This window comes from Macaca mulatta, chromosome X, assembly GCF_049350105.2.
Source record: "Macaca mulatta isolate MMU2019108-1 chromosome X, T2T-MMU8v2.0, whole genome shotgun sequence".
Classification (NCBI taxonomy): domain Eukaryota; kingdom Metazoa; phylum Chordata; class Mammalia; order Primates; family Cercopithecidae; genus Macaca; species Macaca mulatta.
In genome coordinates this window covers 1,020,996-1,037,770 of record NC_133426.1, presented here as the reverse complement: position 1 = coordinate 1,037,770, position 16,775 = coordinate 1,020,996, and the positions used below count along the sequence as shown (strand labels likewise).

The 16,775-nt window shown below is 50.8% G+C and overlaps 1 protein-coding gene across 1 annotated transcript in view; it reads right to left on the bottom strand.

Annotated features, from left to right (window-relative positions):
• Window positions 1–16,188, bottom strand: part of LOC106995137 (granulocyte-macrophage colony-stimulating factor receptor subunit alpha) — an 81,758-nt gene extending 65,570 nt beyond the window's left edge. The window contains exon 1 of the mRNA XM_077988160.1: window positions 16,179–16,188. The gene's annotated coding sequence lies outside the window, so the exon portion shown is untranslated. The remainder of the gene's footprint in view (window positions 1–16,178) is intronic.
• Between the last annotated feature and the right edge of the window lie 587 nt (window positions 16,189–16,775).

Sequence of the window (16,775 nt, the reverse complement as noted above, 5' to 3'; positions counted from 1 at the left end):
TGTCTGCCTCCGTCTCCACGTGGCCTCCTCCTCTGTGTCTGTGTCTCCTCTTCTCTGTGATAAGAACACCTGTCATTGCATTTTGGACCTTTCCTAATCCAGGCAGATCGGATCTTGACATCCTTGAGAAATTACTTCTGCAAAGACCTGTTTCAAAATAAGGTCCCACTCCAGGTTCTGGCCTTTAGGATGTGGACAGATCTTTCTGAGGGCCACTGTTTTTAATCTAGTTCCTTCCAGAGGCTCTAAGGGAGGCTCCTTCCTGCCTCTCCCAGCTCCTGGAGGCTCCAGGCGTCCCTGGGCTTGTGGCCCCATCACTCCAGTCTCTGCCTCTGTCTCCATGTGGCCTCCTCCTCTGTGTCTGTGTCTCCTCTTCTGTCTCTCTCTCTCTTTTTTTTTCAGATGGAGTCTCTCTCTATCGCCAGGCTGGAGTGCAATGGCGCGATCTCGGCTCACTGCAAGCTCCTGGGTTCAAACGATTCTCCTGCCTCAGCCTCCTGAGTAGCTGGGATTACAGGCGCCCGCCACCACGCCCGGCTAATTTTTGTATATTTAGTAGAGATGGGGTTTCACCGTGTTAGCCAGGCTGGTCTCGATCTCCTGACCTCGTGATCCGCCCTCCTAGGCCTCCCAAAGTGCTGGGATGACAGGCGTGAGCCACCGCGCCCAGCCCCTTCTGTCTCTTAGACCCACACTCATGGGATTTATGGCTCGCCTTCATCCAATTTACATTTTAATTACATTTCCAAATAAGGTCCCATTATTTACAGAGACTGGAAGTTGGGAACTCAACATACATTTTGGGGGACAGAATTCGCCCCTTAACAAATGATGCTGGTTCGTCTCCCTGCTTCTGCCTCTGGTTGTCATTGGCTGTAGAATGTCTGCCCTGGAGCCTTCAGTTTTCCTGCATGAAGAGTTCATCCATAACCCATTTATAGGCCGGGCACGGTGGCTCACGCCTATAATCCCAGCACTTTGGGAGGCCAAGGCGGGTGGATCACCTTTCTTTTCTTTTTCCTTCCTTCCTTCTTCCTCTCCTCTCCTCTCCTCTCCTCTCCTCTCCTCTCCTCTCCTTTCCTTTCCCTCCCTCTCTCTCTTCCTTCCTTCCTTCCTTCTGTCTTTTCTTTCTTTTGTTTTTGGAGTCTCGCTGTGTCACCCAGGCTGTACTGCAGTGGTGTGATCTCGGTTCACTGCAACCTCTGCCTCCCGGGTTCAAGCTCTTCTCCTGCCTCAGCCTCCTGAGTAGCTGGGATTACAGGCACCTGCCACCATACCCCGCTAACTTTTTGTGTTTTTGGTAAAGATGGGGTTTCACCAAGTTGGCCAGGCTGGTCTCAAACTTCTGACCATGTGATCCACCTGCCTCTGCCTCCCAAAGTGCTGGGATTACAGGCGTGAGCCCCCGAGCCCGGCCCAGACTTTTATTTTTTTGAGACGGAGTCTCGCTCTGTCACCAGGCTGGAGCGCAGTGGTGCGATCTCGGCTCACCGCAACCTCTGCCTCCCAGGTTCACGCCGTTCTCCTGCCTCAGCCTCCCGAGTAGCTGGGATGACAGGTGCGCACCATCACGCCCATTTTTGTATTTTTAGTAGAGACGGGGTTTCACTATTTGGCCAGGCTGGTCTCGATCTCCTGACCTTTGGTGATCCACCCGCCTCGGCCTCCCAACGTGCTGGGATGACAGGCGTGAGCTGCCGCGCCCGGCTGGCCACGTTGCTTGTTGCTTCTATTTCCTGCTGGCTGCAGAACCGGTTCTGCCTGAAAAAAAACTGTCAGCGTCCTTATCTCCCGGAGTTATCTTGTCTGTGGGTGCTTTGGAAACCCCCTTCTCACCTCCAGCACTTGGCTTGAAAAATCTTCAGAAGAAAACAGACATCCGATGCCTTCCAGAAGGCCAGGACGCTCTCTGGTTTGCCAAGTTTTGAGAAAACATCCTGGGCTGGGAGACCCACAAACTGGGGTGTAACTGCCACGTGCTGGGTCCTTCCTGGGCTGGGGGGGACCTTCCTGGGCTGGGGAGCCTCCCAGTATCTTTGTTACCAGCCAGCCCACGCTGTTTTCTCCTGAGGGGTTCAGTCCTAGGCCTCAGGGTACGTTCCCACACCCCAAAAGCAAGCATTGAAGCCACAGCTGGGATGACTCAGCTGGGATCGGGAGGCACTGCTGTGTGTTGGTTTTTTAAAAATTTTTTTGAGGTGGAGTCTCGCTCTCGTCGCCCAGGCTGGAGTGCAGTGGTGCGATCTGGGCTCGCTGCAACCTCCATCTCCCAGGTTCAAGCAATTCTTTCTCCTCAGCCTCCCGAGTAGCTGGGATTACAGGTGCCCGCCACCTTATTCCCCCGTGTCTCAATCTTGACTCAGAAGAAAGCCCATCCAAGCTCTTTAGGCCCAAACCCAGTGCCAGGAAAAAATGCAGGAGAGAAAATGTGACCAGGTTACTGCGTTTTATGGTGTCACCCCATGGATGATCTTCACCCCAAATCTCCATCCCTCACAAAGAGACCACCACTCACCCCAAATCTCTATCCCTCAGAGACAGACCCCCACTCACCCCAAATCTCCATCCCTCAGACAGAGACCCCCACTCACCCCAAATCTCCATCCCTCAGAGACCCTCACCCCAAATCTCCATCCCTCAGAGACCCCCACTCACCCCAAACCTCCATCCCTCACAGAGAGACCCTCACTCACCCCAAATCTCCATCCCTCAGAGAGACCCCCACTCACCCCCAATCTCCACCATCCCTCAGAGACCCCCACTCACCCCAAATCTCCATCCCTCAGAGGCAAACCCCACTCACCCCAAATTTCCATCCCTCAGAGAGACCCTCACCCCAAATCTCCATCCCTCACAGAGACCCTCACTCACCCCAAATCTCCATCCCTCAGAGGCAAACCCCACTCACCCCAATTCTCCATCCCTCGGAGACCCCACTCACCCCAAATCTCCATCCGTCGCAGAGACCCTCACCCCAAATCATCCCTCAGAGACACCCACACACCCCAAATCTCCATCCCTCAGAGAGAGACCCCCCACTCACCCCCAATCTCCACCATCCCTCAGAGACCCCCCACTCACCCCAAATCTCCATCCCTCGCAGAGACCCCCACTCACCCCAAATCTCCATCCCTCAGAGACCCCCACTCACCCCAAATCTCCATCCCTCAGAGACCCCCACTCACCCCAAATCTCCATCCCCACCTGCTCAGTGGTCCCAGGTAATCTCTCCTCCCCTCTCCTCCCTCCTTTTTTTTTGAGATGGAGTCTTGCTCTGTCGCCCAGGCTGGAGCACAGTGGCACGATCTCAGCTCACTGCAACCTCCACCTTCCAGGTTCAAGCGATTCTCCTGCCTCAGCCTCCCGAGTAGCTGGGACGACAGGCGCCCGCCACACCCGGCTGATTTTGTATTTTTAGTAGAGGCGGGGTTTCTCCAAGTTGGTCAGGCTGATCTCAAACTCCTGACCTCAGGTGATCTGCCCGCCTCCGCCTCCCAGAGTGCTGGGATGACAGGCCTGAGCCACTGCGCCCGGCCGAGAAGGTGCCTGTTGTGACTTACTTACCCAGGAGCTAGAAGGCCCCCACTTCCAGTTTTACCCCTGCCTTTCTGGACAGAAGCAATCTGCATCGTACACAAGCTGATCAAGGTGTCATGTCTCCCTAAAATATATAAAACCAAGGGGTGCCCCGGCCACCTTGTGCACCTGTTCTCAGGACCTCCTGAGACTGTATCATGGGCCACTGGTCGTATTTGGCTCAGAATAAATCTCTTCAAATATTTTACAGAGTCGGCCGGGCGCGGTGGCTCACACCTGTCATCCCAGCACTTTGAGAGGCCGAGGTGGGCAGATCACCTGAGGTCGGGAGTTCCAGACCAGCTTGACCAACGTGGTGAAACCCCGTCTCTACTAAAAAACACAAAAATTGACCGGGCGCGGTGGCTCACGCCTGTAATCCCAGCACTTTGGGAGGCCGAGGAGGGCGGATCGTGAGGTCAGAAGATTGAGACCAGCCTGGTTAACACAGTGAAATCCCGTCTCTACTAAAAATACAAAAAAAATAGACAGGCCTGGTGGCAGGTGCCTGTAGTCCCAGCTACTCTGGAGGCTGAGGCAGGAGAATGGCGTGAATCTGGGAGGCAAAGCTTGCAGTGAGCCGAGATCGCGCCACTGCACACCAGCCTGGGAGACAGAGCGAGACTCCGTTTCAAAAAAAAAAAAAAAATTAGCTGGGTGTGGTGGCAGGTGCCTGTAATCCCAGCTACTTGGGAGGCTGAAGCAGGAGGATTGCTTGAACCTGGGAGGCAGAGGTTACAATGAGATGAGATCGCACCATTGCACTCCAGCCTGGGCTACAGGAGTGAAACTCCATCTAAAAAAGTATATATATTTATTATTTTTATATATTTATATAATATATTATATATATTATAAATATATATTTATATAATATATTATATATATTATAAATATATATTTATATAATACATTATATATTATAAATATATATTATATTATATATTATATATATTATAAATATCTATTTATATTATTTATATATATTTATATATATTATATATATATACACATTACACAGTCTGACCCCTTTTTTTTTTTTGAGACGGAGTCTTGCTCTGTCTCCCAGGCTGGAGTGCAATGGCACGATCTTGGCTCACTGCAACGTCTGCCTCCCGGGTTCAAGTAATTCTCCTGCCTCAGCCTCCTGAGTAGCTGGGATTACAGGCCTGTGCCACCACACCCAGCTAATTTTGTCTGTCTGTCTATCTATCTATCTATCTATCTATCCATCTATCTATCTATCTGTCTATCTGTCTATCTGTCTATCCATCTATCCATCCAAGACAGAGTCTTGCTCTGTCACCCAGGCTGGAGTGCAATGGAGCTATCTTACCTCACTGCAACCTCCGCCTCCCGGGTTCGAGTAATTCTCCTGCCTCAGCCTCTGCCTCAGCTTCCCCAGTAGCTGGGATTACAGGTGCCCGCCACCACACCTGGCTAATTATTTGTGTTTTTAGTAGAGATGGGGTTTCTCCATGTTGGGGACGCTGGTCTCCAACTCCTGACCTCAGGTGATCCGCCTGCCTCGGCCTCCCAGAGTGCTGGGATCACAGGTGTGAGTCACCGCGCCCGGCCTCATTTTTGTGTTTTTAATACAGACAGGTTTTTGCCATGTTGTCCAGGCTGGTCTCCAACTCCTGACCTCAGGTGATCTGCCCGCCTCGGTCTCCCAGAGTGCTGGGATCACAGGTGTGAGTCACCACCCCCCGGCAGAGTTTCACTCTTTTTTTTCTGGACAACACCCAGCACCAAAAGGATGGCTCTGGAGGCTCCTCCCTCACATCCGTGCGTCAGTGCCGTGGGTGGGTGAGAATATTCCTAGAAGATACAGGTCATCATGGAAGGGCCAGAACCCGGTGAGCCAGGTCTGGCCGTGACGTTGGAACCCACGGACGGATCCCTCAAAGCCCACACACAAATCAACTGCAGGTCAACTTCCCTGTCTCAACTCTGCCGAAATCTACCCCTGCCCGGGGGACACCCAGCACACGGGGAAGTTAGGCCAGAGGGGAAGTGGGAGTGGAGAGAAACCGCAGCTAAATGGAGCCGAATTGTCTCATGTTGGCAAATTTTACAAAGCCCGTGATCCCGTGAAGGTAGGCGCTTCCCAGACCCCGAGACGAGCCGGACTCCTGGGTAGTTCACTTGTCTCTTACTTTTGTGTTTTTATTTTATTTTATTAATTAATTAATTTATTTTTTGACACTGAGTCTCGCTCTGTCGCCCAGGCTGGAGTGCAGTGACGCGATCTTGGCTCACTGCAACCTCCGCCTCCCAGGTTCACGCCATTCTCGTGTCTCAGCCTCCCGAGTAGCTGCCATTACAGGTGCCCGCCACCTCGCCCGGCTAATTTTTTTGTATTTTTTAGTAGAGACGGGGTTTTACCGGGTTAGCCAGGATGGTCTCGATCTCCTCACCTCATGATCCACCTGCCTTGGCCTCCCGAGTAGCTGGGACTACAGGCGCCCGGCTAATTTTTTTTTGTATTTTAGTAGAGATGGGGTTTCACCGGGTTAGCCAGGATGGTCTCGATCTCCTGACCTTGTGATTCACTGGCCTCAGCCTCCCGAGTAGCTGGGACTATAGGTGCCCGCCACCACGCCCGGTTAATTTTTTTGTATTTTTGGTAGAGACGGGGTTTCACTGTGTTAGCCAGGATGGTCTCCATCTCCTGACCTCATGATCCACTCACCTCGGCCTCCCAGAGTGCTGGGATCACAGGCGTGAGCCACTGCGCCTGGCCGATTTTTATTTTACTTTATTTTTGAGGATGAGTGGGTTTTTCATTGCTGTGTGGACCCAGAACATGTGAGACAGGTCTCAGTACATTTATTTTATTTATTTATTTTAATTTTGTTTGAGACAGAGTCTCGCTCTGTCGCCCAGGCTGGAGTGCAGTGACGCGATCTTGGCTCACGGCAACCTCCGCCTCCTGGGTTCAAGCGATTCTCCTGCCTCAGCCTCCCGAGTAGCTGGGATTACAAGTGTGTGTCCTGCGTAGCTGGGATTACAAGTGTGAGCCACCACACCAGGCGAATTTCCATATTTTTAGTAGAGACGGGGTTTCACCATGGTGGCCGGGCTGCTCTCGAACTCCTGACCTCAAGCGATCCACCCGCCTCGGCCTCCCAAAGTGCTGGGATGACAGGCGTGAGCCACCGCGCCCGGCCTATAGTTTCCATCTTTATGTCTGTGGGTGCTCAGTCCTTAGCTCCCACTTTTAAGTGTGAGCATGTGGTATTTCATTTTCTGTTTTTGTGCTAATTTGCTTAGGATAACGACCTCCAGTTCCATCTGTGTTGCTGCAAAGGCCGTGATCTCACTCTTTTCCTTGGCTTTGTAGTCCTCCACGGTCTTGCCGATGAGAAGAGTCAAATACGGCTGGGCTCGGTGCCTCACGTGTGCAATCCCAGCACTTTGGGAGGGCGAGGCAGGTGGATCACCGGAGGTCAGTGTGGCCAACATGGTGAAACCCCATCTCCACTAAGAACACAAAAATTAGCCTGGGCGTGGTGGCAGGTGCCTGTCATCCCAGCTACTCGGGAGCCTGAGGCGGGAGAATCACTTGAACCCGGGCGGTGGAGGTTGCAGTGAGTCGAGATTGTGCCACTGCACTGGTCCAGCCTGGGTGACAGAGCTAGATTCGATCTCAAAAAAGCAAAACAAAACAAAACAAAAAAAGAAGGGAAATAAATTAAACAGTCAAACTCGTCAGGCCTCTGAGCCGAATCTCAGCCATTATCACCCCCGTGACCTGCGCAGACAAGAAGTGTGGAGCAGCCAAAGACAAAAAAAAACGACATAGGAGTGAAACAGCCGGTTCCTGAGTTAACTGATGAACTCAAATTACAACATTTTACTATATGGTCCCTTGTCCTTGCCCTACGTTAGCGAATCAGTTGACTTTGTGCCATTGGTTTTCCAGACAAAGACTTTTAGGATTTCTCCACCATGCACCTTGCAACCCCCTCCTCTGCTAACAATCGGAAACCACCTTTGGCTGTAATTTTCCATCACTCCACCCGACTCCTACGAAGGGAGGAGACCATCCCTCATCTTGTCTTATGCGCAATGTCTGCCTCCAGAGAAAGAAGAAGTAAAAACGAAAAGGCAGACATGAAATTCGTAAGCAGACAGCCGGGCACCACACCCTGGGACCTGGTAGTTAAAGATGGACCCGTGACCTAATCGGTCCTGTTGTCTACAGATCCCAGACATTGTATAGAAAAGCACCGTGAACATCCCTATCCTGTCCTGTTCCGTCGTGATGACCGGTGCAGCCCCCAGTGACGTACCCCCTGCTTGCTCCATCCCTCACGTCCCTCTCACGCAGACCCCCTTAGAACCCTTAAGAGGGACACGAATTGCCCACTCGGGGAGTTCGGTTGTTGGAGACGTGAGTGTTGCCGATCGATGGTCCCGGCCGAATAAACCCCCTTCCTTCTTTAACTCCCTGTCTGAGGCATTTTTTTTTTTTTTTTTTTTTTTTGAGACGGAGTCTCGCTCTGTCGCCCAGGCTGGAGTGCAGTGGCCGGATCTCAGCTCACTGCAAGCTCCGCCTCCCGGGTTCACGCCATTCTCCTGCCTCAGCCTCCCGAGTAGCTGGGACTACAGGCGCCCGCCACCAGGCTGGGCTAATTTTTTTGTATTTTTAGTAGAGACGGGGTTTCACCGTGTTAGCCGGGATGGTCTCGATCTCCTGACCTTGTGATCCGCCCATCTCGGCCTCCCAAAGTGCTGGGATTACAGGCTTGAGCCACCGCACCCGGCCTGTCTGAGGCGTTTTGACTGCGGCTGGTCCTGCTACCTTTGCCCAAGCTCCCGGCCGGCCAAACAAAGCCCCTTCCTTCTTTAACCCGGTGTCTCAGGGATTTTGCCTGCGCCTGGTCCTGCTGCACTATAAAAGCAATCCGTTGCCCATCTCCCTTTGCTGACTCTCTTTTCGGACTCAGGCCACTGGCCCCGAGTGAATGAACAGCTCTATCGCTCACACGCAGCCTGTTTGGTGGTCTCTTCCCACGGACGCACGTGACAAAACACTGTAAAATATTTGCAGAGATTTATTCGGAGCCAAATGTGAGTGGCCGTGGCCCGTGACGCAGCCCTCAGGAGGTCCTGAGAACAAGAAACCCCATCTCTACTAAACTGCAAGAATGAGCCGGGCGTGGTGACGGGCACCTGGAGTCCCAGCTACTTGGGAGGCTGAGGCAGGAGAATCACTTGAACCCGGGAGGCGGAGGTTGCGGTGAGCCGAGATCGTGCCACTGCACTCCAGCCTGGGCGACAGAGCAAGAGTCCATCTCGAAAAAAAATAAAAACAAATACAGTCACAGATTCAGGTCTCCCTGACAAGGCTGCAGTAAGGAGTGTGAATAAAGACGTACATCTCAAGATGCCCAGTGTTGAGCCACAGTGTTCTGAGGCCCTTGATCTCCGCAAGCCTTGATTTTTATCACAAAAGCAGCAGGAACTGCAAGGAACGGTGTGTGCGATTCCGATCAGAGACACTTTCGCAGACCTGCCACCAACGGAAACCTCCTCTTTCCTTCTGTCTCATTAGGAAATGTATTTGTTCACGTTAATCGATAAATAAAAACTGTGTGAAGTCCTAACATTTGAGACGGGTCTCATTGAACTTAGCTTCTTTTACCAAAGCTGAGGATGCATTCCCGTGACATCTCAAAAAAGAAAAAAAAAAAAAAAAAAAAAAAACAAGTTCCCAAAGTACTCTGGGATTACATATGGGAGGCACCATCCCCGGCTGGTTTTTTAAATTTTTATTTTATTTTATTTTATATTTTTTTGAGATGGAGTCTCACCCTGTCGCCCAGGCTGGAGTGCAGTGGCGTGATCTCGGCTCACAGCAGCCTCCACCTCCTGGGTTCAAGCGATTCTCCTGCCTCAGCCTCCTGAGTAGCTGGGACTACAGGCGCCCGCCACCGCGCCCGGCTAATTTTTGTATTTTTAGTAGAGACGGGGTTTCACCATGTTGGCCAGGCTGGTCTCAAACTCCCAACCTCAGGTGATCCACCTGCCTCGGCCTCCCAAAGTACTGGGATGACAGACTTCAGAAGGCACCACCCCTGGCCGATTTTTTTCTTTTTTCTTGAGACGGAGTCTCACCCTGTCGCCCAGGCTGGAGCGCAGTGGCGTGATCTTGGCTCACTGCAGCCTCCGCCTCCCGGGTTGCAGCAATTCTGCCTCAGCCTCCCGAGTAGCTGGGATGACAGGCATGTGCCACCACGCCCGGCTAATTGATTGTATTTTAGTAGAAACGGGGATTGACCGTGTTAGCCAGGATGGTGTTGAACTGCTGACCTCAGGCAGTCCACCTGCCTTGGCCTCCCAAAGTGCTAGGATTACAGGCAGGACCCACGGTGCCTGGCCATTATTTTTATTTATTTTTTCTGAGACAGAGTCTGGCTCCCTCGCCCAGGCTGGAGTGCAGTGGCGCGATCTCTGCTCACTGCAATCTCCGCCTCCCGGTTCAGGCCATTCTCCTGCCTCAGCCTCCCAAGAAGCTGGTACTACAGGTGCCCACCACTGCACCTGGCTAATTTTTTTTTTTTTGTATTTTAAGTAGAGACAGGGCTTCTCCATGTTGGCCAGGCTGGTCTTGAACTCGACCTTAGGGGATCCACCCGCCTCGGCCTCCCAAAGTGCTGGGATGACGGGCGTGAGCCACCGTGCCTGGCCTTACAGCTTGGTTTTATACTTTTTGTTTTTCTTTTTTGAGATGTTGTCTCACTCTGTCGCCCAGGCGTGAGTGCAGTGGCATGATCTCGGCTCACGGTAACCTCCACCTCCTGGTTCAAGCGATTCTCCTGCCGCCTCCTCCCAGGTAGCTGGGATTACAGGTGCCCGCCACCATGCCCGGCTAAGTTTTGTATTTTTCGGAGACACCAGGTTCACATTGTTGGCCAGGCTGGTCTCAAACTCCTGACCTCAGACGATCCGCCCGACTCAAATTTCCAAAGCGCTGGGATGACAGGCGTGAGCCACCACGCCGGCTCGTTTTATCCATTTGAAGGAGACATGAGATCTCAAAGAGAGAGGATAAAGGCTGGGCACAGTGGCTCACGCCTGTCATCCCAGCACTTCGGGAGACATACTGAGGCGGGCGGATCACGAGGTCAGGAGTTCGAGACCAGCCTGACCAACATCTACTAAACATCTATGCTAGTCTCTACTGAAAGCGCCGTCTCTACAAAAAATACTAAAGTTAGCTGGGTGTGGTGGCAGGTGCCTGTAATCCCAGCTACTTGGGAGGCTGAGGCAGCAGAATCCTTTTTTTTTTGTTTTTTGAGACGGAGTCTCACTCTGTCGCCCGGGCTGGAGTGCAGTGGCCGGATCTCAGCTCACTGCAAACTCCGCCTCGCGGGTTCACGCCATTCTCCCGCCTCAGCCTCCCGAGTAGCTGGGACTACAGGCGCCCGCCACCTCGCCCGGCTAGTTTTTTGTATTTTTTTGTAGAGACGGGGTTTCACCGTGTTAGCCAGGATGGTCTCGATCTCCTGACCTCGTGATCCGCCCGTCTCGGCCTCCCAAAGTGCTGGGATGACAGGCGTGAGCCACCACGCCCGGCCTGGAGAATCCTTTAAACCCGGGAGGTGGAGGTTGCAGTGAGCCGAGATCTCGCCACTGCACTCCAGCCTGGGCAACGCAGCGAGACTCTGTCTCAAAAAAACAAAAAGACAAACAAACAAACAAAAACCATTGAATGAAAAAAGAAAGTCAGTCTGCGACAGCTACAGACCATAAGTGCAACTATTAGACATTCTAGAAAAGGCAAAACTGGCCAGGTGTGTTGGCTCACACCTGTCATCCCAGCACTTTGGCCGGCTGAGGTGGGCGCATCACCTGAAGTCAGGAGTTCGAGACCAGTCTGGCCAACATGGTGAAACCCTGTCTCTACTGAAAACACAAAATTAGCCAGGCGTGGTGGTGGGTGGCTGTAATCCCAGCTACTCCAGAGGCTGAAGCAGGAGAACTGTTTAAACCCGGGAGGTGGACGGTGCCGTGAACCGAGATGGCGCCACTGCACTCCAGCCTGGGAGACGGAGTGAGGCTCCGTCTGAAAAAAAAAAAATAAATAAAAAGCAAAGAATGAAGACAGTACAATGATCAGGGGTTGCCAGAGGTGACAGGGTGAGAAGAACCGTATAATAGTCGATCCAGCGTCACTCTGTGTTTGTGCAAACGCACAGAAGTTACACCAGCAACAAAGAACTCTAACATGGGCCGGGCGTGGTGGCTCACGCCTGTAATCCCAGCACTTTGGGAGGCTGAGGCGGGCGGTTGAGGTCGGGAGTTCGAGACCAGCCTGACCAACATGGCGAAACCCCGTCTCTACTAAAATTACAAAACTTAACTGGACGTGGTGGCAGGTGCCTGTCGTCCCAGTTACTCGGGAGGCTGAGGCAAGAGAGTCGCTTGAACCCGGGAGGTGGAGGTTGCAGTGAGCCGAGATCGCACCACTGCCCTCCAGCCTGGGCGAGAGAGTGAGACTCTGTCTCAAACAAAAAAGAACTCTAATGTGAACCGTTATTGACTATTCCGTTCATAATATATCAGTATTAGTTCCTTGTTTGTAACAAGCATACCGTACAGGAAGCTGTGAGTTGGGGAGATGATATGTAAGAACTTTCTGTACTTTCTGCAAATTTTGCCGTAAACCTAAAAACACTCTAAAAATAGCCTGTATAAATTTTTTTCAGAAAACCACTTCGGTGATTTCCTTTCATACCCATTGTAGTTGCTTTCATGGATCTCACGGATTTCTGGTAATGATGTTTACATATTACCTATAGGAGGTTTTCTTTGGAGTAACTCCACACTTTTCCAAAAAAAAGGGCAGCTGATGGTAAATCAAGGGTAGGAAAATGGTTGAATAGAGAAGTGAAGGACCATTTACCTAATTATATTATTATTATTATTTTATAATAATAAAGGAATATGGCCGGGCACAGTGGCTCACACCTGTAATCCCAACACTTCGGGAGGCCGAGTTGGGCGGGTCACCTGAGGTCAAGAGTTCAAGACCAGCCTGGCCAACATAGTGAAACCCCATCTCTACCAAAAATTAAAAAAAAAAATTAGCCGGGCCTGGTGGTACACGCCTGTAATCCAAGCTACTTGGGAGGCTGAGGCAGGAGAATCACTTGAACCCGGGGGGTGGAGGTTGCAGTGAGCTGAGATCATGCCATTGCACTCCAGCCTGGGCGACGGAGCGAGACTCCATCTCAAAAATAATAATAGTACTACTACTACTAATAATATCCATCTGTTCGTCAACCCACCCACCCACTCAGTCACCCATGTATCCATCCATCCATCCACCCACCCATCCATCCATCCACCCACTCATCCATCCATCCATCCATCCATCCATCCATCCATCCATCCATCCACTCATCTATCCATCCATCCATCCATCCATCCAGCCATCCATCCATCCATCTATCCATCCATCCATCCACTCATCTATCCATCCATCCGTGCATCCATCCATCCATCCATCCATCCATCCATCTATCCATCCATCCATCCACTCATCTATCCATCCATCCGTGCATCCATCCATCTATCCATCCATCCATCCATCCACTCATCCATCCATCCATCCATCCATCCATCCATCCATCCATCCATCCACTCATCCATCCATCCATCCATCCATCCATCCATCCACCCACTCATCTATCCATCCATCCATCCATCCATCCATCCATCCATCCATCCATCCACTCATCCATCCATCCATCCATCCATCCATCCATCCAGCCATCCAGCCATCCATCCATCCATCCATCCATCATTATTATGACGCTTGTTAAGAGTTTTTTGATTTTGGCTGGGAATGGATCTGAGTTTCTGGAAAAAAATATAGATGTCAGAGGCCTCTTCAGTGACCAGAGGATATGTCACCTACGGATGGCATGAGGTGGGGGAGTGGTGGCAAGACACTGTTCTATGGGTCCAAGCTTTAAGCACTGTCTGTAGACCAAATAAAGTAGGACATATGTTCTCAGCTGGGAGGTGAGCAAGACTTGTGTACTCACCCATCCCATCTACACATTCACCCACTCATCCACCCATCCACCCATTTCTCAATCCATCCATCCACCCACCCATCCACTCGCTCATCCTCTCATGTATCCATCCATCCATCCGTCCATCCATCCATCCATCCATCCAGTCCTCAGTCCATCCACCCACCCACCCATCCACTCACCCATCCTCTCATGCATCCATCCATCCATCCATCCATCCATCCATCCATCCATCCATATACCCATCCATCCACCCACCCACCCATCCACTCACCCATCCTCTCATGTATCCATCCATCCATGTACCTATCTATCCATCCATCCATCCATCCATCCATCCCTCAATCCATCCATCCATCCATGCCCTCACCCATCTACCAACCCATCTATTTATCCACCGACTAATCTACCAACCCATCCACCCATCCATCCATCTATCCATCCATTTACCCACCCACTCACCTATCTATTCATCTGTCCACCCACCCATCCACCCATTCCTCAATCCATCCATCCACCCACCCATCCACTTACCCATCCTCTCATGTATCCATCCATCCATCCATCCATCCATCCACCCATCCATCCACCCACCCACTCACCGATCTATTCATCCATCCACTCATCCACCCATTCCTCAATCTATCCATTCACCCATCCATCCACCAACCCATCTATTTATCCACCAACTCAACTATCCACCCATCTATCCATCCATCCATCCATCCACTCACCCATCTGTCCATCCATCCACCCACACACCCACCCATCCATTTATCCATCCATCCATCCATCCATCCACCCACCTACTCATCCATCTATCCATCCACCCACCCACCCATTCATTTATCCATCCATCCATTCACCAACACATCTACCCATTCCTCAATCCATCCATCCATCCATCCACCCATCCATCCATCCACCCACCCACCAACCCATCTATTCATCCACCAACCCATCTAACCATCCATCCATCCATCCACTCATACATTTATCCATTCATCCACCCACTCATCCATCATCCATCCATCCATCCATCCACCAACCCATCCATTCATCTACTCAGTCATCTATCCATCCATTCATCCATCCAACCATCATTCATCCATCCATTCATTCATCTACCTATCCATCTACCCATCCATCCATCAATCTGTCCATTCATCTATCCATCCATTCATCTACTCCTTCCTCCCTCCACCCCCCATCTAACCATCCATATAACAATTTATTTATGTATTATTATTATTATTTGAGATGGATTCTCACTCTATTGCCCAGGCTGCAGTGCAAAATTGCAGTCTTGGCTCACTGCAACCTCTCTCTCCTGGGTTCAAGTAATTCTCCTGCCTCAGTCTCCCAAGTAGCTGGGATGACTAATTTTTGTATTTTTAGTAGAGACGGGGTTTCATCATGTTGGCCAGGATGGTTTCGAACTCCAAACCTCAAATGATCCACCAGCCTCAGCCTCCCAAAATGCTGGTTTTACAGGTGTGAGCCACCACACCTGGCTCATATATCAATTTATTTATTCTGCCAACTTTTAGCCTCCCTGTGTCAGAAACAGAGTAGATATACCAAGCTCCTGGGAGGTGTAGACCCAGACTGATGGAGTTCAAATATATCAGTCTTCATTACTGTATTATTTGTTAATTTTGGTCTCCATGCAACCAGGCTTTAAGTTGTAATGTCATGTAATGACACTTTCTCATATCACAAATTAAAAGTGCTCTCTTCATTGAATCTTTTTTTTTTTTTTTTTTTTGAGATGGAGACTTGGTCCGTCACCCAGTCTGGAGTGCAGTGGTGCAATCTCAGCTCACTGCAACCTCTGCCTCCCAGGTTCAAGCAATTCTCCTGCCTCAGCCTCCTGAGTATCTCAGACTACAGGCATGTGCCACTGTGCCTGGCTAATTTTTTGTATTTTTATTAGAGATGGTGTTTCACCATCTTAGCTAGGATGGTCTCGATCTCCTGACCTTGTCTCTCGATCTCCTCCGCTCACCTTGGCCTCACAAAGTGCTGGGATTACAGGCTTGAGCCACCGCGCCCGGCCGAATTGTATTTTTTTAAATTTTATTTTTATTATTATTTTGAGATGGAGTTTCACTCTTGTTGCCCAGACTGGAGTGCAATGGCGCGATCTCAGCTCACCGCAACCTCCGCCTCCCCAGTTCAAGTGATTCTCCTGTCTCAGCCTCCCGAGTAGCTTGGATCACAGGTGCCCACCACCATGCCTGGCTAATATTTGTATTTTTAGTAGAGACGGGGTTTCACCATGTTGGCCAGGCTGGTCTCGAACTCCTGATCTCAGGTGATGCACCTGCCTCAGCCGCCCAAAGTGCTGGGATTACAGGTGTGAGCCAACATGACCGGCCTATATTTCATTAGGCTCATGTCTCCCATGTATACCCTGACCGCTTGTCACCAACTATATTCCTTCTTGATATTTCCGTGAGAAGGAAGACTGGGGTAGGGGGTGGGGTGAGTCTGAATGCTGGAAGCCAGAAACTTGAGACAGAGTCAACCGCAGCTGCCCTTTAACCCCCCCTTTCTAACACTTAGTTATTTATTTAGGGAACATTACTCAAGAAGGTCATCCCTTGTGGTCAGTGTTGTAATTATTCCACCTGGAAAAAATTTATGCACTTAAAGAAGATTAGTGTTTTCTTATTTTATTTTATTTTTATTTTTTTTGAGACAGAGTCTCACTCTGTCACCCAGGCTGGAGTGCAATGGTGCCGTTTCGGCTCACTGCAACCTCTGCCTCCCGGGTTCAAGCAATTCTCCTGCTTCAGTCTCCCTAGTAGCTGAGGACTACCGGCATGTGCCACCACGCCTGGCTAATTTTTTGTATTTTTTAGTAGAGACGGGGTTTCACCATGTTGGCCAGGCTGGTCTCGATCTCCTGATCTCGTGATCTGCCCGCCTCGGCCTCCCAGAGTGCTGGGATTACAGGCCTGAGCCACCAGGCCCAGCCTTTTTTGTTTGTTTGTTTGTTTTTTTAATTGAGATGGTGTCTTGCTCTATCACCCAGGCTGGAGTGCAGCGGTGTGATCTTGGCTGACTGCAAGCTCCGCCTCCCGGGTTCAAGTGATTCTGCTGCCTCAGCCTCCCGAGTAGCTGGGATTACAGGCACCT